Source organism: Arachis ipaensis, chromosome B07, assembly GCF_000816755.2.
Source record: "Arachis ipaensis cultivar K30076 chromosome B07, Araip1.1, whole genome shotgun sequence".
Lineage (NCBI taxonomy): Eukaryota > Viridiplantae > Streptophyta > Magnoliopsida > Fabales > Fabaceae > Arachis > Arachis ipaensis.
The window spans coordinates 19,428,008-19,442,187 of NC_029791.2; the positions used below are offsets into that span (position 1 = coordinate 19,428,008).

Genomic DNA, 14,180 nt, shown 5'->3' on the forward strand with positions numbered 1-14,180 from the left:
GGACAAGAGCCTCTATTGTGATTATCATAAGGGCTATGGACATAAGACACAGAATTATTTCGACCTGAAGGACGCGCTAGAACAAGCGATCCGGGACGAAAAACTGGCTGAATTCTCCCATCTCATCAGAGAGCCGAGGAGACGAGATCGCGACCGCGAGGGAGAGGACAAGACCCGCGCAGTGAAACGACGTCATGAGCCGAAGGACAACGAGCACGACCTTACCATAGTGAACGTGGTAATAGCAAGAGACGCGGCTCCAAGGTCGAGGTCGTCACACAAGAAAGACGCCAAAGTACTGGCGGTTTCTTCATCTTCCGTGCGAAGCTCCAAGAGGGTTCCACCCATCTCATTCGGTCTGGAGGACCAATGGTTCAATGAGGTCGCGTAAAACCCTCCTATGGTCATCACGGCCAGAGTGGGAACCGGCCTCTTCAAGCGGATCCTCGTAGACACTGGGGCTGACTCGAATATCATGTTCCGCAATGTGTTCGATGCCTTAGGTCTATGGGATGCCGACCTAAAGACTCACCAGCACGATGTTGTAGGCTTGGGCGACCACTTCATCAAGCCAGACGGGATAATCTCCCTACCGGTATCAGTAGGACTAGGACAGGGGCGAAGATCAGTAATGGCTGAGTTCGTGGTTCTGCGAGACTCCACGGCCTACAACGTCATCCTAGGAAGGAAGACTATCAACGATCTTGGGGCAGTGATCAGTACAAAGATGTTGGTAATGAAGTTCATCGCTGATGACGGATCCGTGGGATCCATAAAAGGAGACTTGGAAATGGCAGTCGCTTGCGACAATGCCAGTCTCTCCTTAAGGAAGAAATCTAAAAAGGCATCGGGAGTGTTCCTCGCCGACTTGGACGCTAGAGTCAACGACAAGCCAAGACCTAAATCGGAAGGGAACTTAGAGAGGTTCAGAGTCGGTGACACAGAGGAGAAGTTCACCTTCGTGAACAGAAACCTCCCGCACGACCTGAAGGAACCCCTAATGGAAATGATTAGGGCTAACGGCGACCTATTTGCTTGGACGCAGCCGACATGCCAGGGATAGACCCCCAACTCATGTCACATCACTTGGACGTCAAGGCAGAGGCCAGACCAGTGGCTCAGAGGAGAAGGAAAATGTCACAAGAAAGAGCAGAGGAGGTGGCCAGGCAGACGGCCAGCCTCCTCGAAGCAGGATTTATTTGGGAACTCGACTACTCGACCTGGCTGTCGAATGTAGTTCTAGTGAGAAAACACAAAGGAAAATGGAGGATGTGTGTGGATTACTCTGATCTCAACAAGGCATGCCCCAAGGACTGCTACCCCCTACCCAACATTGATGCGCTCGTCGACGCGTAGGCGGGATATCGGTATCTGAGCTTTATGGATGCTTATTCTGGCTACAATCAGATACCGATGCACCGGCCAGACGAAGAGAAAACAGCATTCATAACGCCGGGGGGAATATATTGCTACAAGGTAATGCCGTTCGGCTTGAAGAACGCCAGAGCCACGTACCAAAGGTTAATGAACAAGATATTCAGCGACCTCATAGGCAAAACGGTGGAAGTATACGTGGATGATATCCTTGCAAAGACCACCCGGCCTGAGGACCTCTTAAGCGACCTAGGAAATGTGTTCGCTTCCCTCCGACAACACGGCATGAGGCTCAACCCACTCAAGTGTGCCTTTGCCATGGAAGCAGGAAAGTTCTTAGGGTTTATGATAACCCAAAGAGGGGTGGAGACCAACCCTGAAAAGTGTCAAGCAATACTCCAAATGAAGAGCCCAGGCTGTGTCAGGGATGTTCAGAGGTTGTCAGGAAGGCTCACCGCACTATCCCGTTTCCTCGGGGCATCGGCTGCGAAGGCCCTGCCATTTTTCAACTTGATGAGAAAGGGGATAGCATTTGAATGGACCCCGGAGTGTGAGGAAGCATTCAATCATTTCAAAGAGATTCTTGCAACATCACCTGTCCTCGGGAAGCCCAAGGTCGGAGAACCACTCTACCTGTACTTGGCCATAACGGATGAAGCGATGGTGGCGGTTTTGGTACATGAAGAAGGGAAGGTTCAGCAACCAATTTACTTTGTGAGCAAAGTACTGCAAGGAGCAGAATTGAAATACAGTAAATTAGAGAAGTTGACACTTGCACTCCTGACCTCTTCCCGTAGATTACGACAGTACTTTCAAGGTCATCAGGTAGTCGTGAGGACAGACCAGGAAATTCATCAGATACTCCAGAAACCTGACTTAGCGGGAAGAATGATGACTTGGGCCATCGAGCTGTCCCAGTACGACCTGCAGTATGAACCCAGGCATGCGATTAAGGCACAGGCCATGGCCAACTTCTTGGTAGAAGTAACAGGGGATCCAACCGAGACAACGAGCATACGGTGGAAGTTCCACGTAGATGGGGCCTCCAACCAGACATTCGGAGGTGCCGGAATCATCCTGGAAAACCCCGCTGGAGTCATATATGAACAGTCGATCAAGTTCAAGTTCCTGGTGTCAAACAATCAAGCGGAGTACGAGGCCCTTCTGGGCGGCTTAATCTTAGCACGGGAAGTCGGAGCCACAAGGCTAGAAGTGTGCAGTGACTCGCAGGTCGTCACTTCTCAGGTCAACGGGACCTACCAAGCTAGAGACTCTCTGTTACAGAAGTATCTGGAGAAGGTCAAAGAGTTTAGCAAACAATTTGAGGAGGTCACGGTCCAACACGTTTCGAGAGAAAGGAACACACGGGAAGACCTCCTGTCCAAGCTAGCAAGCACAAAACCAGGGGCCGGCAACCGGTCTTTCATTCAGGGTTTGATAAAAGAGCCAGCGGTCACCCTCCACTTGACAAAGGTAGACCCCTCTTGGATGGACCCGATCACTGACTTCTTGAAAAGCGGTAAGACCCCTGAGGATGAGAAGCCGGCCAGAGTGTTGAGAAGGGAGGCAGCCAAATATGCAATCATACAAGGTCAGTTGTTTAAGAAGGGACTCAGCCAACCCTTGTTAAAATACATGCATCCCGACCAAACGGACTATGTGCTCAGGGAGGTCCATGAGGGGTGTTGCGGTCACCATATCGGGGGCAAAGCTCTAGCAAGAAAGCTCATCAGAGCTGGTTATTACTGGCCATCAATGATGAAGGACTCCAAATAATTTGTAAGGAAATGCATCAAGTGCCAGGAGAACGACAATTTCCACAAAGCGCCGGCAACCAAGCTAATCCTGCTAATGTCCTCCCGACCTTTCTCACATTGGGGAGTCGACCTCCTGGGACCTTTCCCGGTCGGTCCAGGGTAAGTCAAGTACCTTATAGTTGCTATCGACTACTATACCAAGTGGATAGAGGCTGAGCCATTGGCCAGCATATCCTCATCCAATTGTCAGAAGTTCATGTGGAGGCAAGTGTTAAATCGATTCGGCATCCCTGAGGTCGTTATCTCTAATAACGGGACACAGTTCACTGATAAGAAGTTCGCAGAGTTCCTCACCGGTTTGGGCATAAAGCAAAAGTTCTCATCTGTGGAACATCCCCAGACGAACGGCCAAGTTGAAGCTGCGAATAAGGTCATCTTGTTAGGCCTCAAAAAGCGGCTTGATAAGAAAAAGGGAGCATGGGCCGATGAACTCGCCTCCGTCCTCTGGTCCTACCGCACAACCCAGCAGTCGTCCACAGGAAAAATCCCATTCCGCCTGACATACGGGGTGGATGCTCTAATACCCGTAGAGGTCGGCGAGCCGAGCCCACGGTTGCTTCTGGAAGGAGTAGAGGAAGCTGTAGAGAAAGACCTAGTAGACGAGGCTAGAGAAATAGTCCATTTGTCAGAAGCAGCGTTGAAGCAAAGAATGGCACTACGCTACAACACCAAAGTACTCAGGAGAGAATTCGAACAAAATGACCTGGTCCTGTGACGCAACGACATCGGGATGCCGACTCAAGGAGAAGGTAAGCTAACAGCTAACTGGGAAGGCCCTTACAGGGTCAAATAGGTGATTGGTAAGGGCGCCTATAAATTGGAAAGACTCAATGGCAAGGAAGTCCCGGAACGTGGAACGCGGGTAACTTAAGAAGATTTTATTCTTAGTCCAAACACGCTGAATAGGTGACCTGACCAGCTCAGTAAGACTCGTGTTTCTCGCTTTATCACCAAATAATTTACTTCTGTTAAATACCTATCATTGCAATAGACTTGTTCACTTGCCGATTAATGTTCACTTGTTAATATTCACTTGTTAAATTTACTTTTCCCCATTTATACATCCCACGACAACAAATTTCTTACGATAATGCTAAACGAGGCAACGACACGGTACCCCAGGACTGATCACCCCGGAAACCAACTAAGTTAACGCCATAACAAACGGCTACAGCGATAGTGAAGCCACGACTTGGCTTCGTCAAATTACCAACGTAACGGTAAACAAACGCAAGCGACAAGCCAATACCAACAAAACGGTAATAAAGTAGAACGAAAACGCATAACCAAGTAAGCGAGGAAAAGCAATAATCATAAGCCGACCAGGCGACTACTATAGCAGTTCAAAGTTGCAAGATCCAACATGCACAACAGCAAAGTTTACCAAACTACGCGACAACGTCTACAGAAACAAAAAATTACAAGATTCATACGAGTACAGAGATCACTTTTTCGGCATATCGACAATCTTGCCGTCCTTGATTGTTTTGAAAACACCGATTGCCGACGTGTCGAAGTCAGGAGCCACGAGCTTCACTTGGGATTTAAGGTCCTCTTCGGTCATCAAGATGGTGTTCTTCTCTTGTTTTATGGTCTCTTTGTACTTCTTTTTATATTCTTCAGCTTCGGATTCAGCAGTCTTGGCCAATGAGGCGGCCTCGTCGAGTTCCTTTTCCAAAGCAACGACCCGACCCTGAGCAGCGTTGAGCTGGCTCTCCAGAGTCAGCTCCCGCTCGGTCAGCCGGGAAACAGCTGCATCAGAAGTCTTCAATTTTTCCTCAGTGACTGTGGCCTTCTCCTCGGCAGCTTTGAGCTTCTCATCTTCTTTGGACAGGTGCTCCCGAAGTGTTTCAACTTGCACTTTAAATTGATTGTTGGCCTTGACAGAGGACTTGAGCTTCCTCTACACCAACTGCATTCCTGACAGCTCAAACTTGGCCTTCCTGGCTATGGTGGCGCCACGAAGAAGAGAACGATACATCCACCTCACCTGCCCAGGAAGATCCGAGCCATGGAAATATTCCTCTGTGCCAGGAAGCAGCTGCGTGTCTATAAAGTTCCCGGCATCAAAATTCCTCTCCATCACAGTGAGGGCTCCTTCAGGACTGGAGGACGGCTTCCTCCTCTTTGGGTTGTGGATAATCTTCACATTATCCTCCTCGAATTGAGGGTTGGAGGTCGAGCCCTCGCCAGGACCAACCGGCTCGCCATGAACGGGAGAGGCATGCACCTCATCAGCATTTTGGTCCGACATCACGGGGAGGAACACCGCTTGCTTCTCGTCATTTTCAGGTGGAGCCTCCTATTTCTCATCGGCCGTTTCCTCATCACTGTCGCCGGCCAGAAAGGTGTTATATAAATTCTCAAGGCCCGTCACCTCGGCAGACATTCCCACTACAGCAAAATAGTGAAACAGGTTAGTTGTGAAGTCGGCATAACAGATCAAAGCAATAGTAGCACAAGAAATGCAAGTTAAAACTACTCACAAATATAATTTCTAGCGACCTCCCGGTCACCCATAAGGAGATGAGGGTTCACATGATTTTTTCCAAAAACAGCCAACAACACATCGGCAATCTTTTTGTCCACAGAGGACATTCTTTTGTAAGTTACTTTTATAAAGGTATTGGACCCCGCCCCGAAACTCCAATACGTCGGGATGAGGCGCTGCCCCTCTAACGACAGCCAGAAGGGATGGTGACCTTTGACTGGGTGTACCTTGAAGTACTTGTTCTTGAACCCATGGTAAGAGTCCTAAAACAAGCCAAAAATCCTCTGACCTTGGGCAGATCGGAAGGACATGAACCCTTCCCTCACTTTCCCTTCTTTGGAAGGATTCGTAAGGTTGAAGAGATAAAGAAAAACGTCGACGGACACTGGCAGCTCTAAATATTCACACACCATCTCGAAACAGCGGATGGAAGCCCAACTGTTCGGATGCAACTGCGACGGCGCCACGGAGACTCGATTAAGGAGCGCCATTTGAAAAGAAGAGAAAGGAATACGAACCCCCAGTTGGGTAAACATTGCCTTGTAGAACCAGATCCAGTCGGCAACTCGGGGGGAGTGGAGGTTGAGTTCATATAACCGTTCACTAGGAACGGGGACGAAAACATCATAGTTAGACTCCTCTTCGGTCCCGCCGCACAAGTACTCGGCTTGACGGAACTCGGTCAGCTCCTCCTCACCCATTTGGTTCGGGGAGTCCTTTACGTCGGAGGTTACCCAAGCATATCGGTCGTAACCCGTGCTTGAGGAGGAAGATTGCGAAACGTGACGAGGCATACCTACAGTGGGGGCACCACTCGGTTAGTCTACGAGGTCGGGAGTTCGAAAAAGGTCCAGAAACTACATTTAGCCTACTCAACAACTGCAACCAAGCACGACCGAAGCCAATCCTAAGTAAATGCCTAAATACAAATGCCCTGGAGTGGTAACCCCCCTAATGCACCTACCTAACACCAATGTCATTCAACATACAAGTCAAATCAGAAAAATTGCATGCATACAGAGCATAGACAATGAAGATAAAACAAACATGAAACAAAGAGTGAGAAATGAGCGCTTACCAGGATAGTTGCAGAGATTCGAAAGGAGGCAAGAAGGGGCGAATGCACAAGGGCACAGAAATAGCAGCAGGAGATTCGAGAGGGAAGAAGGTGGAAGTAGAAAGAACAAGGAAATGAAGTGGAAGCGAAATACAAAACTGACTGGGGGATTAGGAAACTGACTCAAGAAGCGCGAAAGGCAAAGGGCAAAACAGTCTTTGCACGCAGGATTTTGAAATAACCCATTATGAGCATTAAATGCTTGATGCGAAGAACGAGGCGACAAAAGGTTATCTCCAGCAACAAACAGACACGCACGCAAGAGGCACGTCCTCTCCACGAGCGGCCGACCTAGCAACAACGCACGAGAGAAAACATAACGCGCCACCAACGGCGCTCACTAGGGGTGGCAGTAGAACCCGAACCCGCGGGGCGGTTTATATCGGGGTGGGTAGTTGAACGTGGCAGAGAGGGGTCGGGTTCAGGATAAACCCGCCCCTACCCGCCCCGGTGTGCACATATATAAATACATAATTTTTTGGATTAGGGTTCAGTCTTCATATCTCACCCACCGCCACTTACCTTTAGTTCCCAAATCCCAACCCTCAACTCACACCTCTGCAGACTTCATCTCTTCTCCAAGGACGCCGCCCTTTTCAGCTCTTCTCCAAGGCCGACCGCCTCTGCTCAGCTGCACCAGACAACCAGTCAGTCACCGTCAAATCTCGCCCGTCACTGCAGCCAGCCGGCGTCGTCACAGCCACCATCGGTCACCTTGTCGCTGTCCCTCATCGAGCTCACATCGGCGTCGCTCCCACTTTTCTCCTCAGCGTCACTATTCTCACCGTCACTGTCCTCGCCGGCTCGCCCTTCCAGTCTGCGATCTCTGGTCTCTGCTCGCCTCTCCCTCATCGTCTTTCTGCTAACTGGTAAGCACTCCTCTCCGACTCTCTTCTTCAGTTTTTTTTAAGTTAATTTTTATGATTTATTTTTTATGTTAAAATAGTTAAACTAGACTCATAATATTATTTATGATTGTTGTTGATAGTTGATAATCTGATTTTGTGGTGTTGATGGTTGATTTTGTGATGTTAATTGTTGATGTTTTGAATTCTGATTTTGTGTTGTTGATGTTTTAAATCTGTGAATCTGATTTTTTATTTTGTGTTGTTGATGTTTTAAATCTATAAAACTGTAAATCTGATTTTTTTTTATTCATTTCATCTGCAACAATTTTCCTTTTGGATGCAACATGCAGTTATGGATTATGTTGCTTTTCAGTTATAAATGAATAGGGCAAGACATATGGTGCTAAAGCTTTTTTTTTTCATTTTCATAAGAAATATTACTTGAAACTACACTCCTAAAAGATTCCTACAATGCTTTCCTGATCAAACTCCCATTTTTTTAATTTAATTCTGTGTATTATTTTTATGATTATGTCTTGTTCATTATTTTTCTCATTCAATTGTGTTGATTTTCATTCCTTCCTTCGGCTTCATTTCTTTTCTGTCGCTCATTTGATTTGTCCGTATTATTCCTATTATATCTCGTGATCTGATTAGCTTGTATTTAGCATGTTGTGTGGAAAATTGGATTATCATTGTTAAAAAAACATTAAAAGTTCTCTGTTCTTAGTATGAATTTGATGTAAATGGATTTTCATTGTTAAAAAATATTAGAATGACCTATTTTTTATTGTTTAAGAGAGCATGTAGTTTTCTTATTTGAAACACTGAACATTTAGCTTTTGAGTTGGAGCTGAAATGTGTCAGTATAATAATTGAAACTAATGAATTCTTTGTTGGATGTTAATTATAACTGAGATTTTTATTTTGAATGAATGGCAAAGATGGGTGAGGAGGTGAAAGCAATTGTTCCCGAGTCTGTGCTTAAGAAGCAGAAGAGGGAGGAGGAATGGGCCTTGAAGAAAAAGGAGGAGTTTAATGTTACAAAGAAGGAGAGTTGAGAGCCGCAAGCTCATTTACAGGAGGGCAAAGCAATATGCAAAGGAATACCAGGAGCAGGTTGTATTTCACCTTAATATATTTCCCTTTTTCTCTATTTTAATGTTTTTTTCTGTTTCCTTTATTACTTAATATTTATTTATGTTAATTTTTTACATAATACTAATTAATTTATTAATTTCTACCTCTTTTGATTTTTAAGTTTGAATCTTGACCTTCAAACCTTTAATGATGATGAAGATATGAAAAGTGATCAAGAATAATGATTGAAGCGTTGGGGGCACTGTTACGGTCCAGCCCAGCTAGGCATGGAAACCGACCCAGCCCGGAGACCTACCGACCCGTTTGGGCGGGTCATCATACCCGCTTGTCTGGCGACCCGGCCACACGCCCTCCTTGCTAGTTGCATAACAGCTGGGGAGAAGGAAACTTTCTGGAAGGAGGCCTTCTCCTATGGGGCCGACTTCTCTGACAAGGTATATAAGGGGAGGGTCCTACCCCTCCCCCAAGGTATGTCACATACATCACTTTTTCTCATTTTTCGCCTACACACCTGACTGACTAGAGCGTCGGAGTGTCTTTGCAGGTGACACCCCCTCTTCACTCAAAGAGCCCGGGACGTCGGCTACTCCAGCTTCACCCCTGCAACCCAGAGTCAGGCGACACCCCACCTTATCCACCTGAGGACCTCTCCGAACCGTCCAGTACCCGAGCTACCGTACAGTGCGTTTTTCAAACAAAATTATTTTCAGTTTTTAAAAGAATAGTTTATACGATTTTGAGTTTTACAAAGACTCCTATTTTAATATTAAGTATGAAAACCGTCGTAATACTCTTCACTGTCAGAGTGGCGCAGTCAGAAGCGTGACATTTTGGTAGTAAAGGAATTACAGGTGAATTGCACTATTTTATTGGAATACAAGTCGCTAAAACTTGTAATGATGGATTGCTACTGACTCAAGGGAAATATATCCGGGACTTGTTGCTTAAAGCTGGTATGGTTGATTGTAAACCTTGTCATACACCTTTGCCTTCCATAGCAAAGCTACAAGCTACAGGAGGTGCTGAATTTGAAGATCCTCATCTTTACAAGTCTGTTGTAGATAGTTTACAGTACTTGATAATAATTAGGCCTGAATTAACCTATAGTATGCACAAGGTAGCTCAATTTATGCAAATGCCTTTAGTTGCTCATTAAAAAATGGTTCAGCGAATGTTTGAGATTTATGAGTGGAATAGCAACTTTTGGTTTGAAAATAGCCAAATATCCTTCTTTGAACATATAACAGCATACTATGATTTTGAATAGGCAAATAATTCAGATGATAGAAAATCAACTGGGAGATTTTGTGTGTTTGTTGGACAAAATATGGTGTTTTAGTATTCTAAGAAACAAGGAAAAGTGGCAAAGTCTAGTACAGAGGCTGAGTATAGAGCTTTAGCTGACTTAGTAGCCGAGTTGATTTAAATTAAAGGTTTAATGGGTGAGTTGAAAATATAATATTGAAGCAACACCCTTGATCTATTGTGACAACTTGAGTGCAATGTTGCTAGCTTCAATCCTACATTCCAAAATCAAGCATTTTAAGATTAACCTTCGTTTTGTGAGAAATTATGTGACAAACAAGGTGATTCAAATAAGATATGTTCCTGGTTCAGCATAAATGGTAGACACTTCACCAAAATTCTCCCTTCAGCAGCATTTCTACAACTCAGAGAAAAGCTCCAAATTCTAGACTCAATAGGCTCACCATTTTTAATGCTAAATGAATAGGATAATGTTGAAGAAGAAAGAAGTGTTAAGGAAGAAACTGCAGACTTAAAAAGTTAGGGTCATGAAAAGAAGTCACTTCTAAAGAAAGATAAAGAACTAGGAAGATGGGGTCAAGAAGGAATATAAGCAAAGATAGTATAAGTAAGAATAGTAAAGTTAGTTAGAGTATGCGTATGAGTTGTTACTAAAGTTGAACTATCAAGTGAGTTAGTTAGGTAGTTACATTTTCCTTCCTATTCTGTTATGTATCTATAAATAATAGTAGAGTGATGGTTATTAGTGGCTAAGAGAAAGGGGGGTTGAATCTTAGCCCTCTTTTTGCTTATTAACACTTGCTGGCCTTTGAAATAACTTCTGGAAACTTTTTTCTTTTTGTCTCACACCTAGTCACGAGACTTTTTCTTTTTATCTCGTAACCAGGCAAGAGATATTTTTCAGTTTTATCTCCTATGCAGCAGAAACAGAAATGGAGTAGAAGAGAGAGAGAAAATCACACCACGAAGTATCCTGGTTCAGCTGCCAAGTGCAATGTAGCCTACATCCAATCTCCATCACAACAATGATAGAATTTCACTATAATCATCATGATTACATACACCAATTCTCCCTAGGAACTACTCTTACTATCCGGGACAAGTCCAGAATCTAATCCCAATCCTGAACTTGACTTGGTCACCTACCAAGTTTTCAACTGCTAAGTGCTAACCCAACTTGCAAGGGGATTCCCACAGAATCATGAAACACAACACAGATGTACAAAGGACCTCTAAGGACATTTATGGCTTTTTCTTTTAATTTTGTATACTCTGCCTTTTTTCGCTCCATGGCTTTTTCATACAAACCTCACTGTTTGCCTTTCTCCATGAGACTCAAGACAGACAAAACTAAACAGGAAAATACAAAATAGAAAACATTGAAGGAGAAGAACTTCTGTTAGCTTGGGTAGCTATGAGAACTCTGTGCTTTCACTCTTTTCTCCTTGCTTCAAGCCCTGGCTGTTCTCCCTTATTTATAGAAGGGGAAGCCTCCAAGGTTGAAACTGATGAACCGAGCTAACTTCTTCTTCTTCATGCAAAAACCGGTTCGGCCAGAGAGAGAGGAGAGGAAACCGAATGTAAAACCCAACATGCAATTACCTCTGTGTCATCCCTTCTCACCAAGCTTCATCAATCCGGACCTTCCATCTTGGCTTGCTCCACAAGAAGGATTCCTAGCCCTTGATGAGTTCTTGATGCTTGACAGCTCCTCCTGCTCTTATCCTCTGCCTCATCCTCCACGTAGCTACAGTAGCTACCTTCTGTAGTGGTTGAGCAAAGGTAGAGACGAGCCATGCTTCCAAGGGATCTTCTTCCTCTGACCGAATTGGATCTTCACCATTTTCGGGTATGGAGAGCTTGAGGCTTGCTCACCACTTCTTACCATAAGTGGCAAAGATATCAGCCACTCCAAGCCTTGGATCTTCTTTTTCTTGATGCCATCATCATAATGGCTTCATGCTTGAGCCTAGCTTCATCTACCTTCTTCTGATAGTTTGTGGTTTTTTTCATATTTCCTGTGAAGTGACCGAAAGTGAAGAGAGAGAAGAGAGAATAGAGAAAAGAAAAGTTTTGGAAGTAATGAGTGTTATCAATTATAATCAATTAAAAAAACCAACTTCCTATGCTTTTGCCTTGCAACGTGCATAGCTTCATTAAATGCCATCAAATCAATTTCAGATTTTCTCTTTCCATTTACCAAGGCATTTAAAGCTAATTCATAAAATTTGAATTCCATCACAAGTGAGGATGAGGTAACTGAAACAAGCACTACCCCTTTCCTTTCAATTTCAATTCGAACCAAGCTAGTTGGTCTTGCACTAAAATGTTATTTTGGGCTTGTTTGCATTTATTTTGGCCTAATTAACAAAATATTGTTTCAGCCACCATAATCAAAACACTTTTGCATCAAGGTTGAATGTTGAATTCACATTGGGTTTGCTAATATTTTTTCGGCCTAAGACAAAATCTGCACAACAAAATTATTAATTAACAAATGTTAATTAAAGATCAAATTAATAATTTTGTAATTAATTATTTTAATAATGTTTGATCATCATCAATTTAATTTGGAGTTTTTCAAACTCATTGTAGAGACTAAGTATAAGAATTGATTTTAGATTCACAATGCTATTATACAGATGACTTATATTGATTGGATTCAATTTTATCATATTAGAGCACCTGAATACAACTTTTATTTTTTAACTAAATTTATTAACTAAAATGAATTACGTATACAATAATATATTGAACAATGCTATTGGCCATAATGCAAATTATTGTTTTTGTTTAATAATTAATTAATAATATTTAAAAATATTAACTAAGAAAATAATATTAAACTGTTAAACTAAATGTGTTAAATTATTGGGTAATATTAGCCAAATTGCTAATTCTTCAAAAAAATTTTATGAGATACATTTTCCCATTATTATGGAATAATTAAGGCAGGATTCTCTAATAAAACACGTGTATTATATTGAACTAATTAGTTAATCTTTTAGTGATAACCATTTTAAATAAAAGTAGTAAAGTACTTTGGGAAAAGTAGTATTCCTTAAAAATCAGATATATAAGGGAGGAATATATTAATAATTATTTTATCTTAATTGTTGCATGTAATAAAATGGGTTGATAATAATTGATTTTTCTTCCACGTTATACGTTTATAGAAAAATTCTTAAGCATAGATATAGCTAGAAAATAAATAACTATAAACTATAATATATAAAGGAAAGTACTTGAATTTGTTCAATAATAATAATGAGATAGATGAAACCCTCTGATCTAATCCCTTAGAGCAGTAGTTAACTTCAAGTAGGTTTCATTTTATTTATTAGTGGCCTATGAACTTGTCCATCCTAGCTATAAGATGGTATGTTTTGCACATAAATTAATTAAAAGTTCTCAATTTTGCTACAACAATATGGGACCAATCTTGGGACAATCCCTTGTGAAGGGAAGTTTTCAATGATCCCTAAACCAACAGCATATAGTCGTAACAAAACTAGCATATGTCTACTTGTATTTCTACTTTAATAAATATATCGAGGTAGGATGTTGCATGATCCCTTTGTTATGGTCCTAGCATTTCTTTTCAATCTTTAATTTTTCTTTTGTTTATTTATTGCTTTTGTTCCTTTATATATATAATTAACTAATTCAGTTTATAAGAGAAGAGACATATCTTTTCAAATGGAAAACCCTTTGTTCCTGGCCTATCGTCATAAAATTGTTCATATCTACTCTAACTAATATTTACAATAATAGTATGCATATATCTAAAAGTGTATATCCATATACTACAAGAATTCTTCCAAATAGCGGCGGTTTATTTGCGACAGTTTATAAAATTATTGCTAATTTTATTTGTTTATTTATTTATTTATTCATTTGTTTTTAGCGATATCACTCATCATATGTTAATTATATTTCATTTGGGTATGGTTGGTGGCTTATAATAATGCGCAATTGTTGTGTAAAATGTATCAGAACAACGACAAAATACAATCCTTCAAAAAATACATTTTTCATTCAAGAAGAGACAAAGTGTTGGATTCTTAGAAGTTGCAAACATACACAAGACAGAAATTTTATTTATTTATTATTAATAGCTTAATATAAGCATAAATGTGTCTATTATAATTTACTTTTTTTATGTT

At 42.3% G+C, this 14,180-nt stretch overlaps 1 long non-coding RNA gene across 1 annotated transcript; it reads left to right on the forward strand.

Moving 5' to 3' along the window:
* LOC107609474 lies at nt 7,601–8,695 on the forward strand. Its single transcript, XR_001613160.2, has 2 exons — nt 7,601–7,668; nt 8,592–8,695. It is a non-coding gene; the product is annotated as an uncharacterized LOC107609474 (long non-coding RNA).